This window comes from Sapajus apella, unplaced genomic scaffold, assembly GCF_009761245.1.
Source record: "Sapajus apella isolate SASKATOON/1434 unplaced genomic scaffold, GSC_monkey_1.0 scaffold270, whole genome shotgun sequence".
In the NCBI taxonomy this organism is placed as follows: domain Eukaryota; kingdom Metazoa; phylum Chordata; class Mammalia; order Primates; family Cebidae; genus Sapajus; species Sapajus apella.
The window spans coordinates 155,628-170,176 of record NW_022437210.1 but is presented as its reverse complement, the minus strand read 5'-3'; the positions used below and the strand labels follow the sequence as shown (position 1 = coordinate 170,176).

Genomic DNA, 14,549 nt, shown 5'->3' with positions numbered 1-14,549 from the left:
TTTAGTAGAGACGGGGTTTCTCCATGTTGGTCAGGCTGGTCTCAAACTCCTGACCTCAGGTGATCCTCCTGCCTCGGCCTCCCAAAAGTGGGGGATTTCAACAAAGTATTCACCACAGGGTAACCTTTGACAGAATTAAATACATGTTGAGCACCCAGATTATCTGGGATTTTTCCATTCCCAAGTGGACAGGGGTAAGTGACTAAATGTTCCTCTGGGAAAGGCCTGTAGAAAGAATATATGTAGCACAAAATTATAGGATCCTTTCTCAAACGCACCAGCCTTCTGCTCATTTGAGAACCTCTGACACATCAACTGGTTTTGGTGTAGCTACTCGGTAAGAATTTCTGAATACCCAGGACTCAAGATTGGTGACTGTTAAGCAGACCTAGCAGTTTTTATACCTGTGTGTCAAGTGGCACCTTCATGCCTTGGTGAGGGGGCATCCTGTCAGCCCTCCAAGGAGATGTGGTTAGGAGATGGCTAAGCAGATTGCACATAGTGGATACATCCCCACTTTCCCATCTCTCTGAGCTGCATTCAGATACCTTTCTCTGCAGCATGGCTGTGATATGATTCTGTTGATATAGGCTAGTGTTTTTCGCAAACTGCTGCATATGGCAAAATGCGGAGAGATGATTTCTTTTAATATAATTAGGGCTCCAGCCTGTTAAACTAGAATAATATCTGAGCCTCTATAGTTTTTCTACCATTCCCAGATGATTTTGACACACACCAAATATTGAGAACCACTGCTGTGAGCCACTACTTTTTAACTTGGCTGCTGATTGGATTCAAACCTGGAGAGTTTTATGAACAATGCTGTTTCCCGGATCCTACTTTTGATGATGTAGATTGAGTTGGTTTTAGTGTGGATCTAGACCTGGGGCTATTTAAAATCTTCCACTTGATTTAAAGTGCAGACAAATTTGAGAAGCACTGTGCTAGGGCACGGCTGAATTCAGGTTTTAATTGGCTATTTGATTGGCTGACTATTAACATCACTCTTAAGTGTCCAAACCAGCACATTTAATCTGAGATACTGAGTGAAGATTCCGTATTAATTAATCCAGGCCAATCATGTCTCATTTCTCCCTGTGTCAGTACTGAAAGCCAGGGGGAGAAATCCCTCCAACAATGCTCCTCCATCGCCCTCTCCATGGCGACACTCCCATTTAGCCGATCCCAAATAAAAGCCAGACAGCAAGGTTGCCCTTGGAGGTTGGGCAGGCCACAGAGCCCAGTGTCCAGGACAAGGAGCAGGGAGAGTATGTGGAGTGTGGATCAGGAGAGCACAGAGAAGATACCAGCAGACCTGCCCGCTCCATTGCACTCAAAATTACATGGATTTCTAGCAAGTGCAATCAGGCAAGAGAATACATAAAATACATGAATTAAAAAGATATAAAAATTATTTCTATTTATACATGCCACAACCAACAGTGAAATTCAACAAAGAAAGAGATACTGTGAACACTAGCACAATATTTCAAGATCTTTGGAATAAATCCACTAAACGATGCACGAGTAAAAACAGCAATATTTTATTTAAAGGGTACTTAATAAATAAACATTCCATATTCATGAATTATAAGTCTCAATGTGGCAAAATTTGTCAGTGCTCTCGAAATCTGATTACTGAACGAAATCTCTATTAAAAAATAGAAATTTTAAAGGAACATGAATAAGTGCTTGTCAAGCTGGGAAAACTGCCAATGATAGAAAAAAAAAATTTTTAAAATAAAAACTCAAAATCTATGGATTTAGTTCATTGAATAGAGACACATTATAAAACTGTGGATTATTTTGGGATGATGAAATGTTCTAAAATTAAATATGCTGATTTAAAACTCTGAATATGTGAAAAGTCATTGAATTGTGTATTTTAGATGAGTGGAGAGTATGTGATTTATATCTCAATAAAGTTTAATGAATAAAGAAAACATAATGAGATATTTTGGCAAATCCACTAGAATTTCTTAATTAAAATTATTGACTATTCCAAATATTAGTGAGAATATGGACCGTCAACGGCTGCCACACACTACTTGCCACAGCCACTTTGTCTAGCAGTGTGGCATTATCTCTTTGGGTGGGATATCACACACACACACACACACACACACACACACACCAGTAATTCCACTCCTAGGCATATAATTTGACAGACATGTGCTCATTGTACCAACATACATATGCCAGAAGGCTTATATGAGCATTGTTTGTAATTTTCAAAATCTGAAAACAAATGAAATGACCATCACTGAGAGAAGGTTTAATTTAATGTATGGTTTATTTATTCAATGAAATGTTACAAATAACAAAGATGAACACTCTACAGACACCTATAACAACTTAGCAAACATACATTTGATCCAAAATAAGGTCTTATAATGTACTAACCTACCCTGGGCTAACATAAGTGACTCCATTTTAGCTGTAAACTCCAACCTGGCTTCCCCCTCCTTACCACAGCCCTTTTGGGTGCATAACTGGGTCATGCTGCACTTAGAATCATTGAAGTGTACTGTTCTTAACACTTGTAGCCATTGTACTGCATTCTGTTTGACATACACCTCCCCACTGCTATTGTAAGAAAAAAGTTTCCCTTCGATCATTGTGTAGAAGGAGCCTGGTCGTCCCTTTTCTTCCTAATTGTATGGAAACCACCTGGGCCTGCAGCCCCTTCCTCTAACCTGCTTTTCTGCTTCTGTAAAATTCTGCTTCAGCTAGGCATGCCCCTCCCCTATCTAAATCAAGGTATAAAAAACAATCAGGCCCCTTCCTCGGGACCGAGAGGATTTTGAGCATTAGCCATCTCTCAGTCACGGGCAAATCAATAAAGGACTCTTAATTTGTAACTCAGAGCATACACACAGCATGATTCCATTTGTATGAAAAATGCAAAATTTGTATAATGTTTGAGACAACCTATGTTGTTTTATAGATACATGCAGTGGGGTATAGCTTTAAAGAAAGACGTGAACAGGATTCCTATGAAATCGGGATGAGGGTGAACTCTAAGGACAGCAAAGCGATTTTTATTGCTATGGGAATTGGTCAAAACTTCTGGGTTTTTGTTTCTGACTTTGATTCTTTTTCACATGGATCTTCCCTTTAAAACCATATGTTAAAATGTAAATATAATTTATGCCCTTTACTTTTGGTTGTAACTTACAATGTAAAACCGGTTTAAAAAAAAAAAAAAGCAATGTTAACTACTTATCCATAATCAGAAAACAACCTGTATTCACAAAAGAGATGGACTCCCTCCACACCACTCATCAGAGAAGAGACCGTGACTTGGAATGGGAACTTGGAATTGTCATCATCCTGTAATTATACACAGGATTCCGTCCTTAAACATATCTAACTCCCTTCTGCGGTGACGGAATGCCTATATCTGTGCTGTTCATTAGGCAGTCACTGGCCACCTGTGAATTCTGAGTACTTGAAATGTGGCTAATACAAGGGAGAAACTGGAAAAACCAGCTTTTAACATTTACATCATTTTAATTGATTTAAGTGTAAATAGTGCCATGTTGGGGACAAGGCAGCATTACAAAAACGAAATGAGGCCTCCGCTGTCTCTGTCCTTTTGTTCAGCCATCCATCATGTGAATGACAGCTTGATCGTTATTAACTTTGGAAAGATCCCATTTCAAGAGAAAATGGAATTTCAGCTTCTTCAGGATTGAGATTTCCTGGAACTCAGCAACTAATAAGATACTCAAAACATACAAAAATACCGTGTTTATCTCTGTTCTGTCTAGGTATAGAAAAATATATGCTGAATTCTTGTTCGTATGTGAAACAATGGGGTTTTCGATAAGAAATTTTGCTGTAAGATGAGAAATTTATTCAAATTTAGTTCTCTACTTTGAAATGTTTTATCCAAGCTGCTTATAATTATTACTGTTTGGCTACTATAGTGTCAATATTTTTAAATCATATGAAATTTAAAAATATAGAAATATGATTCTATGCTGTGTGGGAAAAAGAATTAAAAACAAGGTAAGCTTGTGTTAGCTTGGTAAATTATTACAATATAAGAGCGTTGTACAATGCACCAAGTTTAATGTAAAAGATGATAAACACCTCACACAGCTCATTAAGTTAATCAGAAACATTTCACTGAAGGTGGACGGGGAAAAGAACAGAATTTTAAACACACTGGGTGTGTGCAGAGGATCAGGACCTTGAACTTAGCATTGTTTTTATATATTTTTTATTTATTTACAGAGACTTTGGAGCTTACTACATCTCAGGCACTTTTCTAGGTGCTTTTGACGCATTAAAACACATTTAATCCTTGTATCAACTTTAAGGAGTAGCCACCATGCTCATCTCAATTTAGAGACAAGTAGCAACTTTGTGTAACTCTAGCCAAGGGCGTGATAAGCTTTTACAGTTTGTTTACAGTTTTTATTCCTAGAACATGTCTTTCATTCACCTTTTTTTCTAATTAATATTCAGATACACCTAGCAGCTGGTTATGTTTTGTGGGATAATTTTTTGTCATTAATTCTACAATGATTTAGCTTAGCATGAAATGTTTATGTAATTTCCTTTTAGTCTGTAAATTAGAGACAAGATAGGCATTTACTTCTTGTTGGTATTTCCCAAGCTTCATAGTACACAACAGCTTCTCTCAAACAGGATCTCACATAATCATTCAAGGCTGAACTGCTAACACTAACATTTTGCATTAACATTTTATTCTCACTCTCTTGCCCAGGCTGGAGTGCAGTGGCACCATAATAGTGATGCAGGATCAGCTGAGAGAAGAGGTCTACTCTTGGACACTAATCCAGGAAGGAAATGAGGTGTTTTACTACTGCCCCGGAGGGAGGCAACAATTCTTTATCTAACAGCCAATGGAGGCTTACACTCCAGATATTACACGTGAAAGGATCTTAGGTTTACAGCCTTAGAAATTACACGTGAGAACATGCGGTGTTTGATCTTCTGCTCATAGGTGGGTGTTGAACAATAAGAACACATGGACACAGGGAGGGAGCACTACATACTAGGGTCTCTTGGGGGAAATTGGGGAGGTATGGTAAGGGGTGGGGAGTTGGGGAGATATAGCAAGGGGAGAGATGCCAGATGTAGGTGATGGGGAGGAAGGCAGCAAATCACATCGCCACATGTATACCTATGCAACAATCTTGCATGTTCTTCAGATGTACCCCAAAACCTAAAATGCAATAAAATAAATGAAAAAAAAAAAGAAATTACACGTGAAAATGTCTTGAGTTTACAGTTTTAGAGATTACATGTGAAAGGATCTTGGTTGATGGAGGAGTGGAGTAGGGGTTTGATCTTGTTTAAGTAAAAACTGTCTTCCGGAGAGACTCCCCCACACCATGCCTGCTCTCTGTAGGAAGGTGATTTAGGAGGTGCCAGTCGGCCAGCCTTTTCTTCTATTGAAATGCAGTGTGGAAGTCAAGGGGGAGATGATCCTAGATGCCTGGGTCTCCTGGCTCAATGGCTTGCTGCAGCCTTGAACTCCTGGGCTGAAGGATTTCTTCTGCCCGAGGCTCTTGAATGCTTGGGACTACAAGGCATGCATTACGATGCCTGGCTTGACATTTTATTTTATCAGGTAGCAGAGTGAAGCACTTGCATTACAAAAACAAAATACGTAAAAATTACAACTACTTGGGCTGGAGTGGTGGCTCATGCCTGTAATCCCAGCACTTTGGGAGGCTGAGGCAGGTGGATCACCAGGTCAGGAACTCGAGACCATCCTGGCCAACCTGGTGAAACCCCATCTCTACTAAAAATACAAAAATCAGCTGGGTGTGGTGGTGCCTGGCTGTAGTCCCAGCTATTTGGGAGGCTGAGGCAGGAGAATCGCTTTCATTGGTGGCAGAGATTGCAGTGAGCTGAAACAGCGCCACTGCACTCCAGCTTGGTGACAGAGTGAGACTCCATCTCAAAACAAACAAAAAAATGTTACAATGACTTTGCCAATCTAACATATGACCTCAAATGACAGTGGTTAAATTAGGAGCCAGTCAGGCACTTTCAAAACATGTCTTTCAAAATGAAATTTTAAAGGCAGTGTCATTGTTTATTTCTACTACTGCTCACAGGTTTAGTTGTGGTCCTGTTATAGAGTTTGTTAAGAAAACTTCCCTGAGTTGTTTTTAATGGTCTTTTGAAAGCCAAATGCTGCAATCCTATAATCATTGCAATTGGGAAAAAAAGATACATTTCTAGGCTTTATTTTAGTATAGATTAAAATCTCAATGATGGTTGAATTATTTTTCCCTATTGATCTTTCTCAAACATATTTAAAACACAGATAATTGTGTTCCATCAGTTGTATTTTATGCTGAATCATTTGACCTTGTGAGGAAAGCGGCTATTTGAACTTTTACCCCATCTTGACCAGAGGGATCAGTAAAAACCTGCAATTAAGAATTTCTTCATGTGCACACTTTTTTTCCTTGTGTGCATTGCCCTTCATTCACATTTCTGTGCATTCACACATTTGTGATTGCATCTTTTTATATTACTTTGGAATCATTTATTAATTCCACAGTCAAGTTAGTAAAATGTCATTAGGAATTAAAGATAAATTTTACATGAATTTTCTCAAAAGTCATTACTTGATCCATTTATTCATTCTAAACCCATATCAAATGCTATTCTTTAAACCTAATATTTTATTAAAATTGATTTCATTTATTAATTCAATCAAATGCCATTGAATTTTATAGCAAGAGACACTAAAGAAGGCAGAATGTTTCTATCTGTTCTGGGATTAATGGAGGTAGAAAGAGGGACAAGAGGCCTCACAGAGGTTGATCAGATATAATGACACCTGCATCCCTGGCCAGAAGCCAGCTTCCAGGATTCAAGGTTCAGGAGTAAAGTGTCCCAATATTTAGAAGGTTTCCTGCTCTCTCTTGAATTCAGTGCTCATTTGGCCAGGACTAAAACCCTCACACACTTTGGTTTAGGATCCAAGCTTAACATGTGGCTGTCTCTGGGTCATTCCATGCTAAAGAAAGGCCAGCAGGTGTAGGCAAAAGGTCTAGAGGACACCAGCCACCCTTCCATGGAACTCTGTTCAAGGCATCTCCCTGTGCTCTGTTACATATGTTGGCCACATCCTCAGGAATTTAGAGAAATGGCCATGTTGTTATTGTACCAGAGCAAGCTTAGAAAGTCAACACCAAGACAAATAATGCCAAATTGTAGTCTTTATGGCCGGTGGCCACGGAGGACTCAAGTCTCTCCAACCCGTAGCCCTGAAAGGAGGGTGTCAAGACCTTTTATGCCCGTAAACCACCTCCTGGGCAGGGGTGGGGGCGAGGGGCTTTGGACATTCTGTAAACCACCTCCTGGGTGGGGGTGAGGGTGAGGGGCTTCAGACGTTCCAAGAGCCAGGGGACTTTGGACATTTCGATTGTTATTTAAGTGGTTCACAGAAGTCAAGATAAGTGTTGGTTTACACATTGCCTGGGTAAGGTGGAAATTACAGACTTTCATTACTTATTACAAGTCGTAGGGGCCAAGATGGCATGGGTTTGGACTGCTTGCCTGTCACATTAGGGGTTACAGAGAGCAACTTCAACAGAAAGCTGAGGTATGGTTGAGGTATGCGGTTTTATGGGGCTTTTATCATGTCACATTTCCCCCTTGTTTTAGTTACAGGAATTAAATAATTAATTCCTCCAGTAGGTTAGTATTGTTTGTTTGTTCTAAGTGGGGTTTGTTATAGGGATTTACAGTACAGATTAGGGTGGCGAGGGTGGTGACCACAAAGATCGCACAAGTCTTAGCTTTAGTGAATCAGGGGCATGAGTGTTTGATGCTCCATTGTCCTTCCGGTGGGGCAGTCTTGACGTGGGTGTGATGAATCCAGGCCGTTAGTCTGTCCAACTTGAGTGTGGTGGATGTGGTTAAGGTAACCATGTGGGGTCCCTTCCAATGGGGGGTGGGGCCAGAGGTGGCAAATCTTTTAACAAGGACAGAGTCTCCGGGTTGAAAGGGGTGTGTCTGCTGGTCTTCGAAGTCTAATGGGGTGGGACGGGTGTCCTTAATGAGCTGCTGTACCTGGGACTGGAGCGCCTGTAAGGACTTAAGGAGTATGTAGTTATGGACTTCAGCATGCGTGGTATCCATGAGTCTGGGGAGTAAGGGAGGGGACCTGCCTAACATGATTTCAAATGGGGAGAAGGCTTTCTGATAGGGTGTGCATCGGACATGGAGAAGGACAAAAGGAAGCAGGCTGACCCAGTTTTCACCGGTCTCTAGGATAAACTTTGTCAGGGTTTCTTTAAAGGTCCGGTTCATTCATTCGACTTGCCCTGAACTCTGGGGATGACAGGCGCAGTGTAATTTCCAGGATATACCCAGGGCCTTGGCTAGGCCCTGAAAATTTGTGCAGTAAAAGCGGGCCCATTGTCTGACCCCAGCATTAGCGGGAGGTTGAACCGAGGAATAAGGTTCTGTAATAGTTTTTTCTGTGACCACCAAAGCAGTCTAAGACCTAGTGAGGAAGGCCTCGACCCATCCAGAGAACTTATCTATAAACACCAGGAGACATTTATAGCCATTTGCTGGGGGTTTTATCTCAGTGAAATCTACTTCCCAGTGCTCCCCAGGGCTGGTGCCTCTGAGTCTCACTCTTGCCTGGCTAGACCTGTTCCCTCCCGGATTTACTCGGGCACATACATCACACTGGGTAGTAATTTTCTTGATAAGTTAATGTAAGTGGGGAATGTAGTATTTGGCTTTTAGCAGCTCAGCTAGTTTGGTCTGTCCTAAAAGAGTGGCCGGGTGTGTGTCCTAAACTAGGGCCTGTCCTAGAACCTCGGGGACCACAATCCTTGTGTCTGGTAGAATCCACCATCCTGTGGAATCTTATGTGCCCCCTTGCTTTTTAGCCAAGTTTTCTTCATCAGGTGAGTACGTAGGGGCAGGGGACAGGATTGGGGCCGGCAGAGTCACAAGAAGAGTCAGAGGTTTTACTGGTCCCAAGGCTGCCTGCCTGGCTTGTAGGTCAGCCGCCCTGTTTCCCCTCGCCTCTGGTGAATCTCCCTTCTGGTGTCCTTTGCAGTGTATTAATGCCACTGCCTTGGGCTTCCATATAGCCTCTAGTAGGGCTAGGAGTTCTTCTTTATTTTTGATGGTTTTTCCCTCAGAGGTAAGTAGTCCTCTTTCTTTATAAATGGCTCCATGTACATGAGCCATAGCAAAGGCATACCGGCCATCCGTGTAGATGTTGACAGTTTTTCCCTCAGCCCAGTCTAAGGCCTTTGTCAGAGCTATGAGTTCTGCCTTTTGGGCCGAGGTTCCATGTGGAAGAGCCTGGGCCCAGACAACCCGCTCTGGGGTGACTACAGCTGCCCTGGCATAACTGACTACGTCGACCATGAAACTGCTGCCATCCGTATACAGTACCTCCTCTGGGTTCTGCAGGGGGACGTCAGTGAGGTCCGTTCGAGCTGCGTGGAGGATGTCCATCATCTGTTGGCAGTCGTGTATGGGCTCCTCCGGCTCGCTGTCTGGTAGCAGCGTGGTGGGGTTTAAAACTGTAGCCTTTAAAAACTTTATGCGGGGCTGGTCCAAAAGTAAGGCCTGATATTGAACTATGCGGGCATTTGACATCCATTTTCCCAGAGCTCCAAGGAGTAGTGACTCCACCGCATGGGGTGCCACTAAATTTAACTCCTGCCCCAAGGTTCGTTTGTCCCCCTCCTTGACTAGCAGGGCTGTAGCTGCCACCGACCTCAGACAAGCTGGTTATGCAGAGGCTATGGGATCAAGTCTTTTTGAAAGGTAGGTGACTGGCTGGGACCGTGGTCCCAATGTCTGGGTCAGCACCCCCTTAGCGACTCCCTGTTTTTCATGCACAAACAACCAGAAGGGTTTAGAGATGTCTGGCAAGGCCAAGGCTGGGGCTGTAGTTAGGGCAGTCTTGAGCTTCTCAAAAGCCAAGGGCTGATTTCCTCCAGTGCAGGCATACAGGGGCTTGGCTAACTTGGCGAATTCCAAAATCCATAGCCTGCAGTACCCTACTGCCCCAAGGAATTCTCAAACTTGGCGTTTATTGGTGGGGGTGGGTATTGGCAGCACCACTTGGACTCAGCTGGGTGCCAGTGCCGGGTTGCCCTTCTCTATGATATAGCCCAGGTACTAAGTAACTTTCGGTTGGCAGAGTTGGGCCTTTTTAGCTGAGACCCGGTAACCCAAAGTCTGTAGGGTCTTTAATAGTGACTGGGTGGTCTCTTTACAAGCCTCCTGGGTTTTTGTAGCCAATAGTAAGTCATCCACATATTGGAGTAGCGCACACTCAGGGAACTCAGCTCAGAAGGCAGCAAGATCTTGGCTAAGTGCCTCATCAAACAGAGTGGGGGAGTTTTTGAACCCATGAGGCAGCCTTGTCCAAGTGAGTTGCCCCAAGACCGCAGTATTAGGGTCCGTCTATTTAAAAGCAAATACAGGCTGACTAACCGGGGCCAGTGGGATGCAAAAGACTGCATCCTTGAGATCCAGGACAGTGTAATGGTGGTGTTCCAGGCCAAGAGACTTAGGAGGGTGTACAGATTTGGAACTGTAGGGTGGACAGTCTTCACTCATTTGTTTACCTCCCTTAAGTCCTGTAAAGGCTGATAGTCCTTTGTGTCTGGTTTTAAGATGGGGAGCAATGGGGTATTCCAGGGGGACTTACAGGTAGTAAGGATCCCTCCTTTCAGGAGTCTGGATATATGTGGAGCAATTCCCCGTCTGGCTTCCTGGCTCATGGGATATTGTTGTACCTGGACTGGAGTTGCCATTGCAATAGCTGGACCGTGACTGGGGTACGGGGACTTGCCAAGCCTGGGGAATTGTCTCAGCCCACACTCTGGGTACATTCTCTTGGAACTGGTGGAGGAGGTCTGATGTTGGTGGTTGATCTGTCTCTGAGGGTAAAGCTTTCTGCAAGAGATACTCGTCTGCCAGAGCACAGGTGATGAGGATTTGCTGAGGTCGCCCTGATGCCAAGGGAGGAGGAATTGAGAGGCAAGCCTGACCCTCACCAAAAGAAATATTTGCTTGAAGTTTGTGAAGTAAGTCCCATCCTAGCAGTGGGTATGGACACTCTGGAATGACCAAGAAGGAGTGGGTGAAGGTGCCATTTCCTAGATCAACGAATCAGTTGGAGGTCCAAGGGCTTCTTGTGGTTTTTCCTGTGGCCCCCTGGATAATTGTTTTTTACTGGATAGTGGTCCCAGAGGCTAAGGACCGAGTGGGCCACCTCAGTGTCCACTAAGAAGCTGACAGGTTTGTCCACAACTCTTAAAGTAATCCTGGGCTCCTGGGGGCTTGGTAAATAAGAGCCCCAGCCCGTCAATCCTGACCTTCTAAATTGAGGATACCCCTCGGTGGCTTTTCCTGAGCAGTTACTCATCTTTTTCTCTCGGGGCACTTTTTTTTTTTTTTTTTTAATGTTTCTATTCTTTACAGTACGCACATTGGTTTTTTCCTAACAAGCACCAGGGACCCCAGAGGCCCTTTTGGGAGGCCCCCTGCCCTCATGGAATGACTTGTGTCTTCTGCAGGGCTGCTATTACTGCCTTAGTAACCTTTTTTGTCTTGTATGGCTCCAGGAGCATCCCTGTTATTGGAAACCTTCTGGGTGATTTCCAGCAATTGATCAAATTCATTCCCTAGAATCCATCTAGTTTTTGTAACTTTTTCCTGATGCCTGGGGCTGACTGGGAGACAAAGGCCAAGTTAACAGCCTATTGATTTTCTGGGGCCTCAGGTTTATAGGAGTATACGTACAGTACACCTCTTATAGGCGCTCCAGGAAAGCAGCCAGCAACTCCTGTGGACCCTGAGTCACTGTTTCTACCTTGGAGAGGTTGATGGGCCTCCTAGCCACCCTCTTAACCCCTGCTAAAAGATACCAGTAAAAAGTGTTCAGAGCCTGGTGACCCCCCAAGGTGTTGGGGTCCTATGGGGGTCGGGTAGAGGGAAAAGCCTTTTCAATTCAGTCCCGGTTCTCTTTACTGTTCCTCCCCTTGGATCTATGATGGCTTTCAGGGTTTCCTGTCTAGTTCTGCCTCTTTCCACTGTGGTAAATGGAATCAGTAATAATTGTTGGCAGTCGTCCCAAGTGGGGTGATGAGTCTGGAGTAGAGATTTCAAGAGACCTGTCAAAGCCTGGGGCTTCTCAGAGAATGGGGAATGCTGAGCCTTCTGACAGAGCTTACTCTATTTTAAAACCCCGCCACCACCTCAAGTTCCCCAGCCTCCCAGCACGACCCCTCCCAGGGAACTTTCCATCTCAGCAGGTCCCTAAACCTCCCCTTCTCACCATCTCAGCAGTTCCCCAGCATGACCCCCTCCCAAGATCTATTAAACTCAGCAGTTCCCCAGCTCCTCCCCTCCTGCACAGCCCCTCACACTGGAGGTATCTGCCTGCTGGCAGGCTGTAAAAATCCCCTTGGCCATGCCAGGGGTGCTGTGCGCCAACTTTGGGTGCAGCCCGGTAGCTTTTCCCTTGCTCTTAATAAAGTTTGTTCCAGCACTTGATGTTTCGGCCCTCTCTTTAATTTCTATCACCTTCCAGTTATAAGTCACTTGACGAGAAGAGGATGTGAACAAAGAATGGGTGACCCCAATTGTCTTCTCCCATTGGGGGGCACCTCTCAGAGAGGAAGGACAGCTGGTGGGTGTGGAGTCCCACCGCAGGTGTGCTGGGAGGACAAGGTTTGGTTACTAGTACTGTCCAGAGGGGTGCTGAGGCCCTGGTTCAGAGGGCCTTGAGTAGGGTGGAGGTAATTCCTGATCCTCCGCTGGGGCAGGGAGGATGGCTGGCCCAGAAGGGGCTTTCTTTGGGCTGGCTAACATGACTTGAAGTCTAGCCTGTTTTATGCAGTGCTTTAGTCAGAGAGGGGGTTGTTGGACTAAATCCAACGATTGGTCAATGTATGGAAACTGGTCAGGGTGTCCAGGAGTTCTTGCAACCATTTTCCATACCGCCTGGGTAATTTTTTTTTTTTTTTTTTGAGTCATAGGTCTCAGTGTCAGGCCACTCAACTCCAAAATATGGCCATTCTAGTTTACATAAAGAGCACAGTTTTCCAGAGGTTAATTTCACCCCATATTGGCCTGAAAACCCAACCTTGAAGTTGGCCGTCATGCATTGGAGGGGGGTACAAGGCTGGGAGCTAGACGACCCCGTTGGATTTTTCCTTTAGTTTTTGAATTTCCCCCCAAGAGCTTTCACTAATTTAAGACTGGCTTCACTGAAGATTTGAACCAACAACCTTGCAGTGGCAGGCCCTATACCTTAACTACTGTGCTAACAGATCACTTGCATTACAAAGAGTCAGAGAGCTTTCTGCCGTATTTTTGGATGCAAATACTGCACCCTGAGGCAGTGTGGTCTGCCTGAAAGCTGGGCAGGGCTGGCGGCTGGCAGAGAAAGAAAAAAAGAAACACTTTTCCCATTAGTTTAAAGCAGAGCTCACAGCCACTTGGTCAGCTGTGAGATCCCCGCCCCTGCAGCTTTTGGTCGCCTTGACACAGACACCCTAAAAAGCATTAAATTTCTCTCTCCCTATCTCTCTCTTTTTTTTCTTTTCCTCTGTCTCCTCTTTCCTCTCTTTCTCCTCTCTCCTCTCTTCTCTGTCTACTTTTTCTCTCTCTTTTCTCTGTCTCCTCTCTCCTCTTTCCCTCCCCTACTTTCTTGTCTCTCTTCCTGTCTGTCTCCTTTCTCTCTCCTACTTTCTCCTCTCTCCTCTCATCTCTGTCTCCTCTCTCCTCTTCCGCTCCCCTACTTTCTTTTCTTTTTTTTTTTTTTTTTTTTTGAGACGGAGTTTCGCTCTTGTTACCCAGGCTGGAGTGCAATGGCACGATCTCGGCTCACCGCAACCTCCGCCTCCTGGGTTCAGGCAATTCTCCTGCCTCAGCCTCCTGAGTAGCTGGGATTACAGGCACACGCCACCATGCCCAGCTGATTTTTTGTATTTTTAGTAGAGACGGGGTTTCACCATGTTGACCAGGATGGTCTCGATCTCTTGACCTCGTGATCCACCCGCCTCGGCCTCCCAAAGTGCTGGGATTACAGGCTTGAGCCACCGCGCCCGGCCTCCCTACTTTCTTTTCTGTCTTCCTCTGTCTCTTTTTTTTTTGACAGAAGAGACAATTACTCCTTTTTTTACCCTAAATGGGCAAAGTGGGCTGGTAGTTTCTTATTTAAAGTTTGACTCCTTAAGACAGAGAAAAAAATTATACCCAAGTTGTCAGGGGCAGAATTTTCTCTCAGACATAATAAAAAGGAAGAATGAGGCCTCAATGATAGAATAAGAAGAAAAGGAAAGAGAACAGAGTTATTTCCAGGGGTTTAAACTCAATTAGAGTTCCTTGAAGTCAATGGTCACTTAGCCAATGGAGAATATTATCCACCTCAAGAGTAACAGGTTTAAACCACTGTATATCAGCCAACAGGAGTCTAACAAAACTGGTGAATCTACAATAAAGACAGAATCACATATAGGATTGACAGACAAAGGATGGGTGCCCCCCAGATGGGA

General features: G+C 44.1%; 1 long non-coding RNA gene across 1 annotated transcript; it reads left to right on the top strand.

Annotated features, from left to right (window-relative positions):
* Positions 1-306: 306 nt before the first annotated feature.
* LOC116545451 lies at positions 307-14,055 on the top strand. Its single transcript, XR_004266320.1, has 3 exons — positions 307-471; positions 6,874-6,881; positions 14,019-14,055. It is a non-coding gene; the product is annotated as an uncharacterized LOC116545451 (long non-coding RNA).
* The last annotated feature ends 494 nt before the right edge of the window (positions 14,056-14,549 follow it).